The sequence below is a fragment of the Passer domesticus genome, chromosome 1 (genome assembly GCF_036417665.1).
Source record: "Passer domesticus isolate bPasDom1 chromosome 1, bPasDom1.hap1, whole genome shotgun sequence".
NCBI classification, from domain to species: Eukaryota; Metazoa; Chordata; class Aves; order Passeriformes; family Passeridae; genus Passer; species Passer domesticus.
In genome coordinates this window covers 1,154,485-1,167,428 of record NC_087474.1, presented here as the reverse complement: position 1 = coordinate 1,167,428, position 12,944 = coordinate 1,154,485, and the positions used below count along the sequence as shown (strand labels likewise).

The 12,944-nt window shown below is 43.0% G+C and overlaps 1 long non-coding RNA gene across 1 annotated transcript; it reads right to left on the bottom strand.

Annotated features, from left to right (window-relative positions):
- Positions 1-3,939: 3,939 nt before the first annotated feature.
- Positions 3,940-10,199, bottom strand: LOC135286780 (uncharacterized). The gene is made up of 5 exons (XR_010350834.1): positions 10,096-10,199; positions 9,812-9,881; positions 8,201-8,404; positions 6,291-6,611; positions 3,940-4,631 (listed from the first exon to the last, which is right to left on the bottom strand). It is a non-coding gene; the product is annotated as an uncharacterized LOC135286780 (long non-coding RNA).
- Between the last annotated feature and the right edge of the window lie 2,745 nt (positions 10,200-12,944).

The window sequence follows — 12,944 nt, the reverse complement described above, 5'->3', positions numbered from 1 at the left end:
GATGAAAGGTTTGAAACCCTGAAGGGAAGCTCTGGTGAGGTTTCCTCATTCCCTGTGCTCAGCTACTGCCTCTGTATCCTGCACAGCTCCATTCCCATCCACATCTGGGAGCAACATTGTCCCTGGAATCCAGGCTGGGGCAAAGTCTCCCTTTAGTTCAAACATTCTGTCTTTTGATAGGAAAATTATCCCCAAATTTGTTCGTGTGTTCCTGAAGGGAAAACATCCCTTAATCAGCCAGGCAAATTTGCTTTCATGTCATCCAAATTAAGTGTTCTTGCAATGTTTTCCAAACAGTTTATCCAAGGGAAAAAGCAAATAAAAGCAGGCAGAGAAGGAAAGACGGAGGGTGAGGATGGAAAATTGCTCTTTGTTCATTTGATTTATTTTTGTCAGGACCTGAAGCCACGGGAGAACATTAATGAGTCACTTTTGAGAGCTGGGATAAAGAAAAACAAGATTTTATCTCATTTCTGCAGAGCACGAAAAACTGGACATGGAGGGATGGTGTGAGGAGAAACTGGCTGAAGTAGAGTTGACACTTGCAAGGGTATCCAGAGCTCTTAATAATCGTAATAAATTAATAATAAAAGGATGGCCAAGGAAAATTTGTGCCTGTTTCTGGGTGGGATGGGTGATTTAGAAAGAGCTGCCACAAATAAGGCTGAGGTACCCAACCTCTTCCATGCTTTAGTCTTCCAACAGGATTCCCAGGCCTCTATGACAAGAGGTGGGGAGAATTCCATGAATTTCATGAGGAGAATTCCAACAGTGAATAAGGGTCAAGTCAGGGATTCCTTGAAGGATCTTCCTGTTCAGTTCCATGGGCAGAGAGAACTGATGTCCTTGAAAACCTTACCAGGTCATGGAGAACACCCTGTCAGCCTGTATAAAAAGGAATTTCTTCCCAATATCCCATCTAAACCTGCCCTTGTCCAGCTTAAGTCCATTCCCTGAGTCCTGTCCCTCCATTCCTTGTCCCAAGTCCTTCTCCAGCTCTCTTGGAACCCATTTAGGCCCTGGAAGGGTCTCTGAGGTCTCCCTGGAGCCTTCTCTTCTCCAGGTTGGACAATCCCAACTCCCCTAGGATGATTTTACAAGAAAACCCTGTGATCAATTAGTGACTCTTGTTTGGAGGTGCAGCAGAGGAGAGAGATCATTTTCCCAAGGAATATTAGGGATATTATTCCAAAAGATTTCATTCTACACAACTTAAAAAAAAAAAAAAATCTGATTAAATGAGTTTAAAGCTTTAAGCAACTGATTCCTGACTTATCCTTAAGGATGTTGCTCCTTTAGCTTCAAAGTTAATGGAAATCCATGGAAAAACTGGATTTTCCTTAGGACCTCAGTAGGGTGGAATTAAAGAGCCCTTCCCAAATAACTGCTTGAGCCAGGGAGTTGGACCAGATGATCTCCAGAGTTGGAACCCTGGCTGCTGAGAATTTCAGACTTTCTGTGCTGCCAGGCACTGACCCCCAGGAGAACACTGCATTGACCTGAGGCCGTGGAGAAGCTTCCAAAATGGAATGACAGAACTGGGATTGTGGGTGTGGAGTTTGAATAGAAGTGTGTGATATCACAGGGTGGGAAACTCAGAGTTTAAGGGTTTAGAATCTAGAAATATAGATAAAGCAAGATGGAGGTTTTGGGGTGGAGGCTGCTCCTTCTTCTTCTTTTCTTCTTCTTCTTCTTCTCATCCTTCTTCTTCTTCCCCTTCTTCTTCTTCACCTTCCTCTTCTTCACCTTCTTCTCCTTCACCTTCTTTTTCCCCTTCTTCTCCATGGGTTTGGGTGGTTTTGTGTAATTGGATAAAAAAGTCCCCATTGCAGCCACGGGTGGTTGGTTATTGGGTTAAAAGTAAAAATAATTGAGGTGTCATTTGTTAATTGGACAGTTGATCCTTCAAAGGCCTTGCAGAGAGAGAGATGGGGCTCCACTTTTAGTTTGTCAGAGTGCAGTGCTGCAGAACTCAGGGTTTGTGAGAGTTGACAGAGATAAGAACTGATAAACATCTGAGTGCCAACACGAAATACCATCCTGAGAGCTTCAAACCTGACCCTGGCAGAAAAAGAAGCAAAGACTCCAACACCACAGGTCCCTTCCAGCCTCATCCACTCCATGGTTCCGTGACAATGTGGAGTTGTTCAGCCTCTGGATTGCTTTTTCTGCCCAGTTTGGATTGCTCTGTAAATACTGGGCAGGCAGATGTTTGGGGTTTTCATTTTCCTTAACAGTGGTCACTGCTCTTTGATCCTGGGACAAACCAGAAACCACGGGGAAGGCACGGAAAATTCTGTTCTGATTAAGGTTTGGGACACGGAAAGGTTTATTTATTTATTCATTTCTTTATTTATTTTGATTTCTAAACACACATATTTAATTAGTGAATGAGTAATGGAATCTTCTTCTTCTACGGAGAAAGCAGAACCTCCTTCTTCTGCTCCTTTCTCTCTTTGAGGGATAATTGAATCCTTTTTTTAGGGGGCAGTTGAGTCCTTTTTTAAGGGAAAAATGGATCGTTTCTTGTGGGTGTGTGATAAAGATTTGCACAAGTTTATAAAGATTTCAGTTGCAGAATGTTAAATCAGACTAAAAAGTCCTACTCAGCCCCATGGGATCTCTTGGAGCTCGTGCAAATCATTGGGAAATTACAGAAAACATTTAAGACTTCCTTAAAAAATTTTCAAATTTCCTTGGTTTACAACAACCTTCAGTCAATAAAATATTTATGTAATGCACCTATAATGCATCTCCACGAAACAATGGGAATTTTATCCCTACCCAAACCTATGAAATAGACAGATATGGAAAAAATTGCGGGAACACAGTCCCAGTTTTTTGATCTAAAGGAATTTGCTAAAATTACGTATTTAAGATGTGGAGGAACAAAATGTATTTGTGGAATTAATTTCCAGTTTGGCAAAAATTTTCAGCCAAGAAAAAAGGAGAGATGTTTCAAAACTGCTCAGCTTTGTATTTTGAGAGGAAAACTTTGAGATTTTTCATAGTGCCTGGTATCCAGGCTATAAAATGTCTTTAATTTTGGATGAGGAAAAACAGTTAAACTGAAAGTTCCAGACAAAACCAAGCACTTGGTTTTTAATCCTTCTACTTTAAAACTTGTAATAATTCTCATTTCATCCCACCAAAAAGCACTTTTCAACTTTTTAGGGTAACCTATTTATCTTTAGTTCTGTTTATTTTCTTTTGCAAGGACTGGTGGTGTAAAATGAATTTAATTTGGTTTAGGTTTGATATTTTTAAATTATTTTAATTCTTTATTTTTTTTCAATTTTTCCTACTGATTAACCAAAGAGTCTGATGGAGTTGGCAGTGCTGGGTTGGATTTGATGATCTTAAAGGTTATTTCCAATCTCAATCATTCCATGATTCAATGCGTTGTACCAAAGGCAGAAGTGAATCCAAAGTGCATCTTCCCAGGTGGAAATGCAGGAAATTTGCCTTTTCCTGGGCCAGGAGGAGAGGCCAGCTGGGTACACAAGGCTGCTCCTGGGTTCTGATAATTAAAAGCTCTTCTTCCTTTCTATCCGCAGAAAATTCCAACCCTAAATCCATCCTGTTCTCTTTTGGGAAAGTGAGTTTTGAAGGATAGCGACCTTCACCTCACAAATGGGGAAACTGGGTCACTAAAGTGACACTTTGTGACCTGTGCCATGATGCTGTGACCTTTGTTGTTATTCTGCCACCTCTGCTATGATTCTGTGATATTTTTCTGTGATTCTGGGAAGTTCCTTCTTTGTCATCACCTCCAGCACAGATTTTAGTGCTGAGCATTTCTGCGGTGCCCTACAAAGCTCATCTTGGAGTCCTTGAGCTTGAGACCCAGGCAGAGCTTTCCCAGAGAAGGTGTGGCTGCCCCTGGATTCCTGGAAGTGCCCAAGGCCAGCCTGGACAGGGATTGAAGCAGCCTGGAAAGTGTCTCTGTATTGGAATGAGTTGATCTTTAAGGTCCCTTCCAACCCAAACCATTCCAGTTCTGGAGAACATCAGTGGAATTCTTTATCTTGTTCACAGGTTGGCACAAGGAACAATTTCTGTAGGAAAAAAGACTGGGAAAGAGGAAGATGTGTTCATGCACAGGGACAGAAGGAATTGGGATGAGGAACCCTCGTGGGCTCTTCTGCAACACACCCAAGGCATAGATTTCAAAATGAGATTAAATATCCCACGGAAGTTTTAGTTCCTAAATATGCTTGAAGCCAAGCTCCTTTGCTCTGCTGAATAAAATTGATACAATTAAATTCTGTGATGCTGGTCATGAGTGATAAAACATGACACAGAAAAGTACTGAAAGCGAGACCATGAGAAGAGCAGAGTTGAGTCTCATTGGTTTCCAAATATTTCATTTCACAGCTGCTTTATGATTTCACAGGTGCTTTAAACACAACCATTTCCCTCTTTCCATGCAGGTGGCAATAATGAAAAAAACTGAGAAAAGGCCCAAAAAAGCCATGAAAGCTTAAGACAGAAAATTCCTTAAAATCATGGATTGGTTAAGCTGCAGAAGAACTTCATGGGTGGGAATGAATGAGCTGATTGCTGAGGAGCTGAAGGTTGAGGTGAGCAGGTCCCTGAGGAGTCTTCACCTGGGACAAAACCCAAATGCACTGTGGTAAAAAAAAATGAAATCTTTAATTTTCTTTGTTTCTCTTAATTGCCAGCAATTCTGTGGCACAAGGACCTAAGTCATCCTAAAATATTTCCTTAAACCGTGTTACTTTTTGTTCTTTTTCTCCATTGCCCCCAAACAACTCCCGCCAAAAAACAGCCAGGAAAAGCCCTTTGGAATGCTGGAGCCCAGGCCTAGGGTGGTATGTGGAGGAGATAAAATAGGTTGGGAAGTCGCAACCTTTTCCCACATCAGTAATTCCCACGGCACAGGAGCCACCTGGAGGGAGTGTGGATGTTTGGTGCTCTCTAGTGACTGCTCCTCAAAGACTTTTGCCACTCATGAAGAGCTCCTGGGAGTAGAGGTTGAGTTCTTTGATTTCCTTGGGTTTATTTTAGCTGAAACCCATGAAAAAAACCTCTGTTCAACACTTGTGAGTAGTACAGACAGAGCTAGTCAGGCAGGTTCTGATGATGTCAATAAATTGACTTTTTAATTTGCTTTTGGTTTCTCACCTCACATAAAACTCCAGGCAGCTCTTCCAAAGGCACTGGATTCTCTTGGGATAGTCAGGGGGAGTCGATTTAGGATGGAACAGGAGAGGTTTAGATCTGATACTGGGAAAAAAATCCTTGGCTATGAGGGTGGGGAGGGACTGGAACGGGTTTCCCAGAGAAGCTCTGGCTGCTCCATCCCTGGAAGTGTCCAAGGCCGGGTTGGACAGGGCTTGGAGCACCCTGGGATATTGGAAGGTGTCCCTACAATTCCAAAGCAGCCAGAAGGGTTAGTGTGAGGTTTTAAAGCATGAGAATATGCTGATCAATACAGAACAGCTGATCCTGAGGATCAGACAGGAACAGGATCAGACCTCCTTCAGAGCCATGTCCAAAATTTTTGGTGGTCAAAAAGCCACAGGATTTTTGCAGCTCTTCTCTAAAGAAAAATATTTTATCTGTATTTTATCTGTAAAGAGGTGCAACTGCTTTTTCTAAAAGCAACCTGCTCTTCAAACAGATCTTTCCATCCTTAATTTTCCATATCCTCGTATCTCAGATGTCAAATTTGGTTCAAATTGGATAAGGGACTAAAAATAGGACTAAAATGGGCTCAGTCATTTATGAGATTAACTTTCTCTGTTTAGAAAAGCAGAGCAGCAGACTTTCCTGACATGTTTTCCAAAAAAATCTGGAGGGGCATGGAAAGGAAGGAGAGACCCACATCCCACTTGGATATTGATTCTCATTCACTCTGGCCCTGCATTTAAACAACATGCAGAATTTCCTTTTTTCCCCCACCTATTTTTTACTAATTTTCTTAAATCTATTTAGTCCAGATATTAATTACTTTCATACAAGGCAAGAAACAAAAACTCAGCAGTGAAGATGTGGCCTGAACCCTCTGCTTGGGAGATTTATGGGAGCCGTAGGCTTCAAATGGCTGAGCCTGGAAAGATTCCTTCCTTTTTGGCCCCTTCCCTGTTTGCTTGTGTGTGCATAAAAGAGCTCCTCACGCATCTGTCCCTATCAGTGCTGGGCCTGTGATAGAGCTGGGATTTATGGCTCTGTGAGCTTTTAAAAGTGTTCATATTTTACCATCTTTCCTGCTGAAAGGATGCCAGCATCCCAGTAGCCTTTGGGATAAACCTCTGGCTACTCACCTCTGGAGCTGGAGCTGATCCCTAGGGATTGTCCTGCTTGGCTGAGCTGCCAAGAAATGAAATCTGGGCTCTCTCAATCTCTGAGCATCAGCAATCTTCAGAGGACACTGGAACTTTGCTGAGTTTGTGTTCTTTCCCCTTCACTTTTTCTCTTTTTTCCCCTCTGTCATCCAGCTGGGTTGTTTTGTTTGGTTTTTATTTTAATTTAAAAGTTTAAAATGTGCTTAATTCCCCCTCCTCTCAGCTGTTCCATCCTCTTTTCCATGTTCACTATGGCAAATTCTTGTTGCTGGCTTGGAGGTGAATTTTCTTTCTGTATCACTGCAAAACAACAACCAAATCCTAATAAAATTAGGAAACCCCACATGACTCCAGAGCAAACCTTCCACTGGTGTAAATCATCACTGAGCCATTGCAATCACTGTCAGTAAATGTCTGTATTCAGGATAAAGAAAGGGGCAGTTGCAAAAAAATGTTAACTTTAGAGCTCTGGGATGCGATTTTCTCTATCAGCTGTTTTTTAGCTCAGGAAGCATCTTAGAATCTGAGAATCCCAATGGTTTGGGTTGGAAAAGACCTTAAAAATCCCATCCAGTTCCACCCCTGCCATGGCAGGGACACCTTCCACTCTCCCAGGGTGCTCGAAGCCTTGTCCAACCTGGCCTGGAACACCCCAGGTTGGTTTCTCCCTTTTTCAGGAGTCTGATAAAGATATTTATTCCCTCCCCTATTGTTTCCAGCAGTTGGAAATCATCAGCAAATGAAAATATTTTCTTGGGAAAGCAAAATGCCAAATACACCAACATCAGGCAGGGAAAGCATGAGACTGGAGTTATGTGCAAACCATCTCAGGGCAGCAGCTCAACGATCCCAGCAAAACAGAAAATATTCCTGATAAAAGGTGTGGTCAGAGCAGTTTCCTTTTTAAAGTACATCTATTAAAACCATCCACGTACTTATGTGCATATATATATATATTTTATATATAGGAATATATTGATTTTTTAGGAATTTGGTTTCCTGGTTACAAGCCTGCCCATCCATTTTCAAAAAAATTAGATTTAAAAAAAAGAAATGAGATTCATCTCAAATTCCTTTCCAAGGAAGCCTTGCTCAGGAGGATTGTATTTACAAGTCATGGCAAGCTGCATAAAAAAATAAGCAGAAAATTGTGATGGCTCCTGATGTGACTGGTGCTGTTGCTCAAGAATTTTTTGGGGTGGCTTGGAACATTCCACATGCCCAATTCCTCATCCCAGAAGGTTTCTCAATCCAGACAGACCTCTCTGCCCTGGAGGAAATAGAGCAGGAAACCCCAGAAGGTCAGGGTTCCTCAGCTTCTTGCAGGTCCTATGCGTGGTATAAATTCCAGAGGGAGAATCTTTGGATATTTCTTGTGGCATCAGGCAGAGTTGTAAAAGATGAGGTCTTGTGGTCTGGTGGTTTTTTTAGAATTTTACTATTATGGGGTGGGAAATCTGGCAGCCTGAATGAGGGAAAGTCCCTTTACGTCTATGTGAGTGGAGAGAGGTCAATTAATCCATTTAATTCCTTGTATGAGTGATGAGCTTGACTTGCACAGTTTGATCTGTTCTATAGAGCTTCGGTCACACCTTCCCTGTGTCACAAAATCAGAGGTGACCATCTTTTACCTCCTGGGGTGCTCAACTTGCCCCTTTCTGGGCACATTTTGGCAGATCTTGTTGGGTCGCAGAGCCATGGGGACCTTGGAAAAATTTTCCCAGAGCAGCTGTGGCTGCCCCTGGATCCCTGGAAGTGTCCCTGGCCAGGCTGGACAGGGCTTGGAGCAGCCTGGGACAGTGGGAGGTGTCCCTGCCATGGCAGGGGTGGAATGAGGTGATCCTTAAGTTTCCTCCAACCCAAACCTATTTGAGATTCTCTGATTTTACCTTTCCTGCTCCCATTGTGATAAGGACTCTGAACTTGGCTGTTGGTGTCACCCACCAATGGGATCAGTTTCATGCTGTCCCAGTTATCTCCTCTCTGTCCCTGCTGGCTCCATAAGGGCTTCCAAGTCCACATTCCAGAGGATTCCACGCAGAGCTAACAGTGGAGAAGGACACAACATTCTTCAGGAATCACTCCAGCTGTTCCTAAAAGAAGAGAAATTAGGCAGCATTGGCGGCTCCTGGCAGGAGTCACTGTGTGCTCAGTTCAATCAACGTGGTTCTTCACAAAATATCCCAAAATTTGGGTGGTTAATGAAGGAACAGGGATGTTTCTCCCAATCCAACATCTCTCCAATGGGATTAATGGGTCTACTGAGAAGTTCAGCTCTGGGCTGAGATGGAAACTGGGAGACCATATCCCATTTTAGTGCTCCAAAGGCTTGCTGGGAATATGAGATTCAGAGGGATTAACTCACCTTCTTCAAGGGCAAAGCACAACCAGATCTAAACACAACATTCCTACAGAAATGGATCCCTGGTACCATCCTTCCTGGTTATTGTGCTCCCGGGGATCCAGAATAACGAAGCCCAGATCCTGCCCTGACGGTTCTGAGCTCTGGGGTCACTGCTGGTTTTCCCAGAATAAATACAGGGTTCAAGGTGCTGATAAGAAAAACAATCAAAACCCACCCGGCCCAACCTGACTAGAGCATTTCAAATCAATGAATGGCAGGGCCTGAATTAAGGCAGGCAATAGAAATAAAATCCTTCAGCTTGGACGAGCCTTTGTAGGTTTTCTATTGGTCACGATTTTTGCTCCGTCAGCTTCTCCAGGCCTGAATTTTGTCATGGAATTACACTATTGCTTTAGGCTGCAAGGCAAGACAAACAGTTTGAGAGGAAAGGAAAGCTCAGCTGCCTTCCTGACCCACACTCACTGCTGCTCAGCAAATACCAGAGATTTCGAGGCCTCGGCCGTGTGAGAAAGAGCGGCCCTGACTTCACTCGCTGCTCCTCCTGGGTCTCGTCCAAAGCACATGGAAATCAAAAGGTCTTTTCCTGCTGACATCAGTGGCCTTTGGAACACACCTAGAATGTCCCCAGGCTAAAAGTCGCTGCGCTCTGAGGGTGGCTGGGCTGCTCCCAGGCTGCTTCTCAAGCACAGACAGTCCCTGCTCCCTCACAGGCCCCAAAATTGATGATGTTGTCACCGTTGGTGGAGTCAGAGTCCCATCAGGGCTCTCCAAACTCAGGTTTATCAGTAGCTGAGGGATTTTGGGACAAGATGTTGTCCAGGGAGGGCTGGCAGGGTGTGGGGACATGCCGGAGGCTTTCAGGGGTGCTGGGGGGTGGCAGTGGTGGTCCAGGATGCAATTCCTCTTCCCAGAGGGATTCCAGCTGTGCCGAAAGAGGTGGAAGTGGGGTCAGCTGCAGTTTCCTTCAGCACTGGCAAAGGAGGTGGTTTGTCACCCCTTGGGCACTGATCCTTTCCCTGGGGTCCAGAGGATCCTTATCCACTCCAAAATACCAGGCCTAGGCCCACAACAGCCTGATTGAATCCAAATTTTGTTGGATTCAAGGGTAAGAAGAGGTGGGATGGAGCTCACCTACCTTTAATTGTATGGAAGGAAATCATGAAGTTCCAGGTAGTCATCATTTACAACCATGAGGAAAAACACCCCTGAAAAAGGAAAGTAATCCAGGCTTTTTTTGGATACATACCTTGGAATGAAATTATTTATTGTGTTGAGTTTTGAAGTGATTAGAAAGGACAATCTAAGATACTCTGAGATTTTAAGATGTAACTAAAAATTCAGGTGAGATTTATTCTTCCTGTGACCTCTAATTGTCTTTTTATTTTAACAACCATCCACACATCAATCACTCATTATTACCCAGGATCCCAATGAATTATTGACACTCATAAATTATTATTTTGTTCTGGTCTCTGAATTGCAGGGAAAATGCAGTCCTGAGGAGCAGCACATGGGAGATAGGGTGCTGGAAGGGATGGGCTCTTTTTTGATTCCCAGGCAACACCTCTTGTTCCTGCTCATTCCGGGAACACCATCTCCCATCCCGGTGACGCCAGTGGATTATCTCCCATCAGGAAACACAGATCTCAGCCAGTCCTCCAGGAAAGATTAGGCTCAGCAGCACGAGGCTGAGGAGAGTGAGCTGTGAAACCTCCCTGAGCATCTGAGCCCCTCAAAATCCTAAATTTTGTCTGCACCATGCCGGTAAACACGGAGCTGCTGCTCAGTGACACGGAGCTGCCGTGCCGATTCCGGTGACACTTTAATGACATCAAGCCCAGCAAGCTCAGGAAACAATAAATCCCCATGCCAGCATTGTGTCCTGCTGTCAAATTAGGCTCTTTTCTGACCCAGAGGTGGGGCAACTGAGAGGTGTTTTAAAAACTTTTATTCTATTTTCAGTCTCCTGTGAAGGGTGAGACAATACAGATGTTACAATTCACACCATCACAATCAAATACCAACTATTTCCTAATTACAATAAAAGTATTAAATTACCAACTTTAACTACACCGTGTTATAAATACTTTAAAACTTATAATCTAAAATTACTTCTCATAAATCCTACTATAATACATTTTTCATAGTCCTATTTCTCTAAAATATCTAATAATATTTACAAAAAAAATCCTGCAAAACTTATTTCTAATTCCATTTCTCTCTCAACAATACCTTATCTTATTTCTAAATCAACATTTTTTATCTCAACATTTACATACAAATACCTACTATGTAAACCTTCCATCAAACTTGAAAAATTCTCTTCAAATCTATTTCCCACATCCTGGCTCTGATTCCAGGAGTGACCACAACTCCTGACAACCCCAATCATCTGCATTTAATGATTGTTCTGCAAGCTACGGGCCTGTTCCTCAGCTAAAAAACAAAATAGCAGTGTGGACCTGTGTTTTCCCTCATTTCCCCCCCTTCACTGCTTCCTTCTCCTGTGGAGTCTTTGCTTCTTTTTGCCAGAGTCAGGATTAAATGTGTAAGATGGTATTTCATGTTGGGACTCAGATGTTGATCAGTTCTTATCTCTGTCACAGTCTCACAAACCCTGAGTTCTGCAGCACTGCACTCTGACAAACTAAAAATGGAGCCCCATCTCTCTCTCTGCAAGGCCTTTGAAGGATCAACTGTCCAATTAAGAAATGACACCTCAATTATTTTTACTTTTAACCTAATAACCAACCACCCGTGCCCACCAAAGGGGACTTTTTTATCCAATTACACAAAACCACCCAAACCCATGGAGAAGAAGAAGAAGGAGGAGAAGGAGAAGAAGAAGAAGAAGAAGAAGAAGAAGAAGAAGAAGAAGAAGAAGAAGAAGAAGAAGAAGAAGAAGAAGAAGAAGAAGAAGAAGAAGAAGAAGAAGAAGAAGAAGGACCACCCTCCACCCTAAAACCTCCATCTTGCTTTATCTATATTACTCTATTCTAAACACTTAAACTCTGAGTTTCCCACCCTGTGATATCACACACTTCTATTCAAACTCCACACCCACAATCCCAGTTCTGTCATTCCATTTTGGAAGCTTCTCCACGGCCTCAGGTCGATGCAGTGTTCTCTTGGGGGTCAGTGCCTGGCAGCACAGAAATTCTGAAATTCTCAGCAGCCAGGGTTCCAGCACTCACCCTCCCTTGTTGTCCAGGCAAATTCCCACAGCTCCAGAGCCAAGTCCAGCAGCTGCTGGGGGTGGCTCAAGGCTGGAGCAGGAGTGGCTGGACCAGCTCAAATCCCAGCTCCAGATTTCCTGGGAAACCTTGAACAGGCATCCCACCTGTGTCTGGGAGCACAAGAATATTCCCAGTCTCCTCCAAAATTCTGAGGAATGCAGACCTGAATGAATGTGAGGTGAGTCAGGAAGATAGATGGAATTGTTTCCACATCAATATAATTCTAAAGGGATTTTTTATTGTATTTCTTTCAGGAGCAGAGAATTTTTTTCCTTACAAATTCAGGTTCTGGGGCATTTTTTCCCTTCCCATCTTTCCTTAACCATTTTCAAGCTTTGGAAGTTCCACTGAGTTTATAACCCAGTCATGAAGAGAGAAGAACAGAATTTTTGAAAAGAAATTTTCCCAGTTTAGAAAGGTGATTTTCCTAACTCATTAGCCATCTTTAAACCTCTCTGACAATGTTTGATTTATACCAAGCTGATTTGTGTACAAAACAACAGAAATTTAAAACCCTACATTTTAGAAAGAGAACCAAGCACAGAATTTTCTCATTTTCTCACCTCAGCTGAAGCAGAAATATTTTTATTTAGAGCCCAAATTTCAGCTGTCCTAAATAATTCAACCTCTAATTACAACCAGTGCAGCATTATTCATTTTCACCAGATGAGGAGCTAGCCCAGATGTCTGCAGGGAGCCACTGGAAGCCAAAATAAAACACATAATTAAGTGAGTTTTTATTAAATCTGACTACAACTTATTCAGTGGGTGTGAAATTCATTTCACTTCACTTCTGCTTGTGTATTCCTGTGTGGGATCTGAGCAGGGCAGCTCCAACACAGGGGTGGGATTTGCTTGGCAGATAAGGATGGCAAGAATTATCTCAGTGCATATCAGGGCTTCCTCATGAGCAGGAATTAGTGGCAGTTAATTCCCAATTATTATTGATAATTAGTGACATCTATGAGGTTTGATCAGTGCAGCTGAATGGTGGGAGTGGCTGTGGCAGGGTGGGATCAATCCATGTGATTT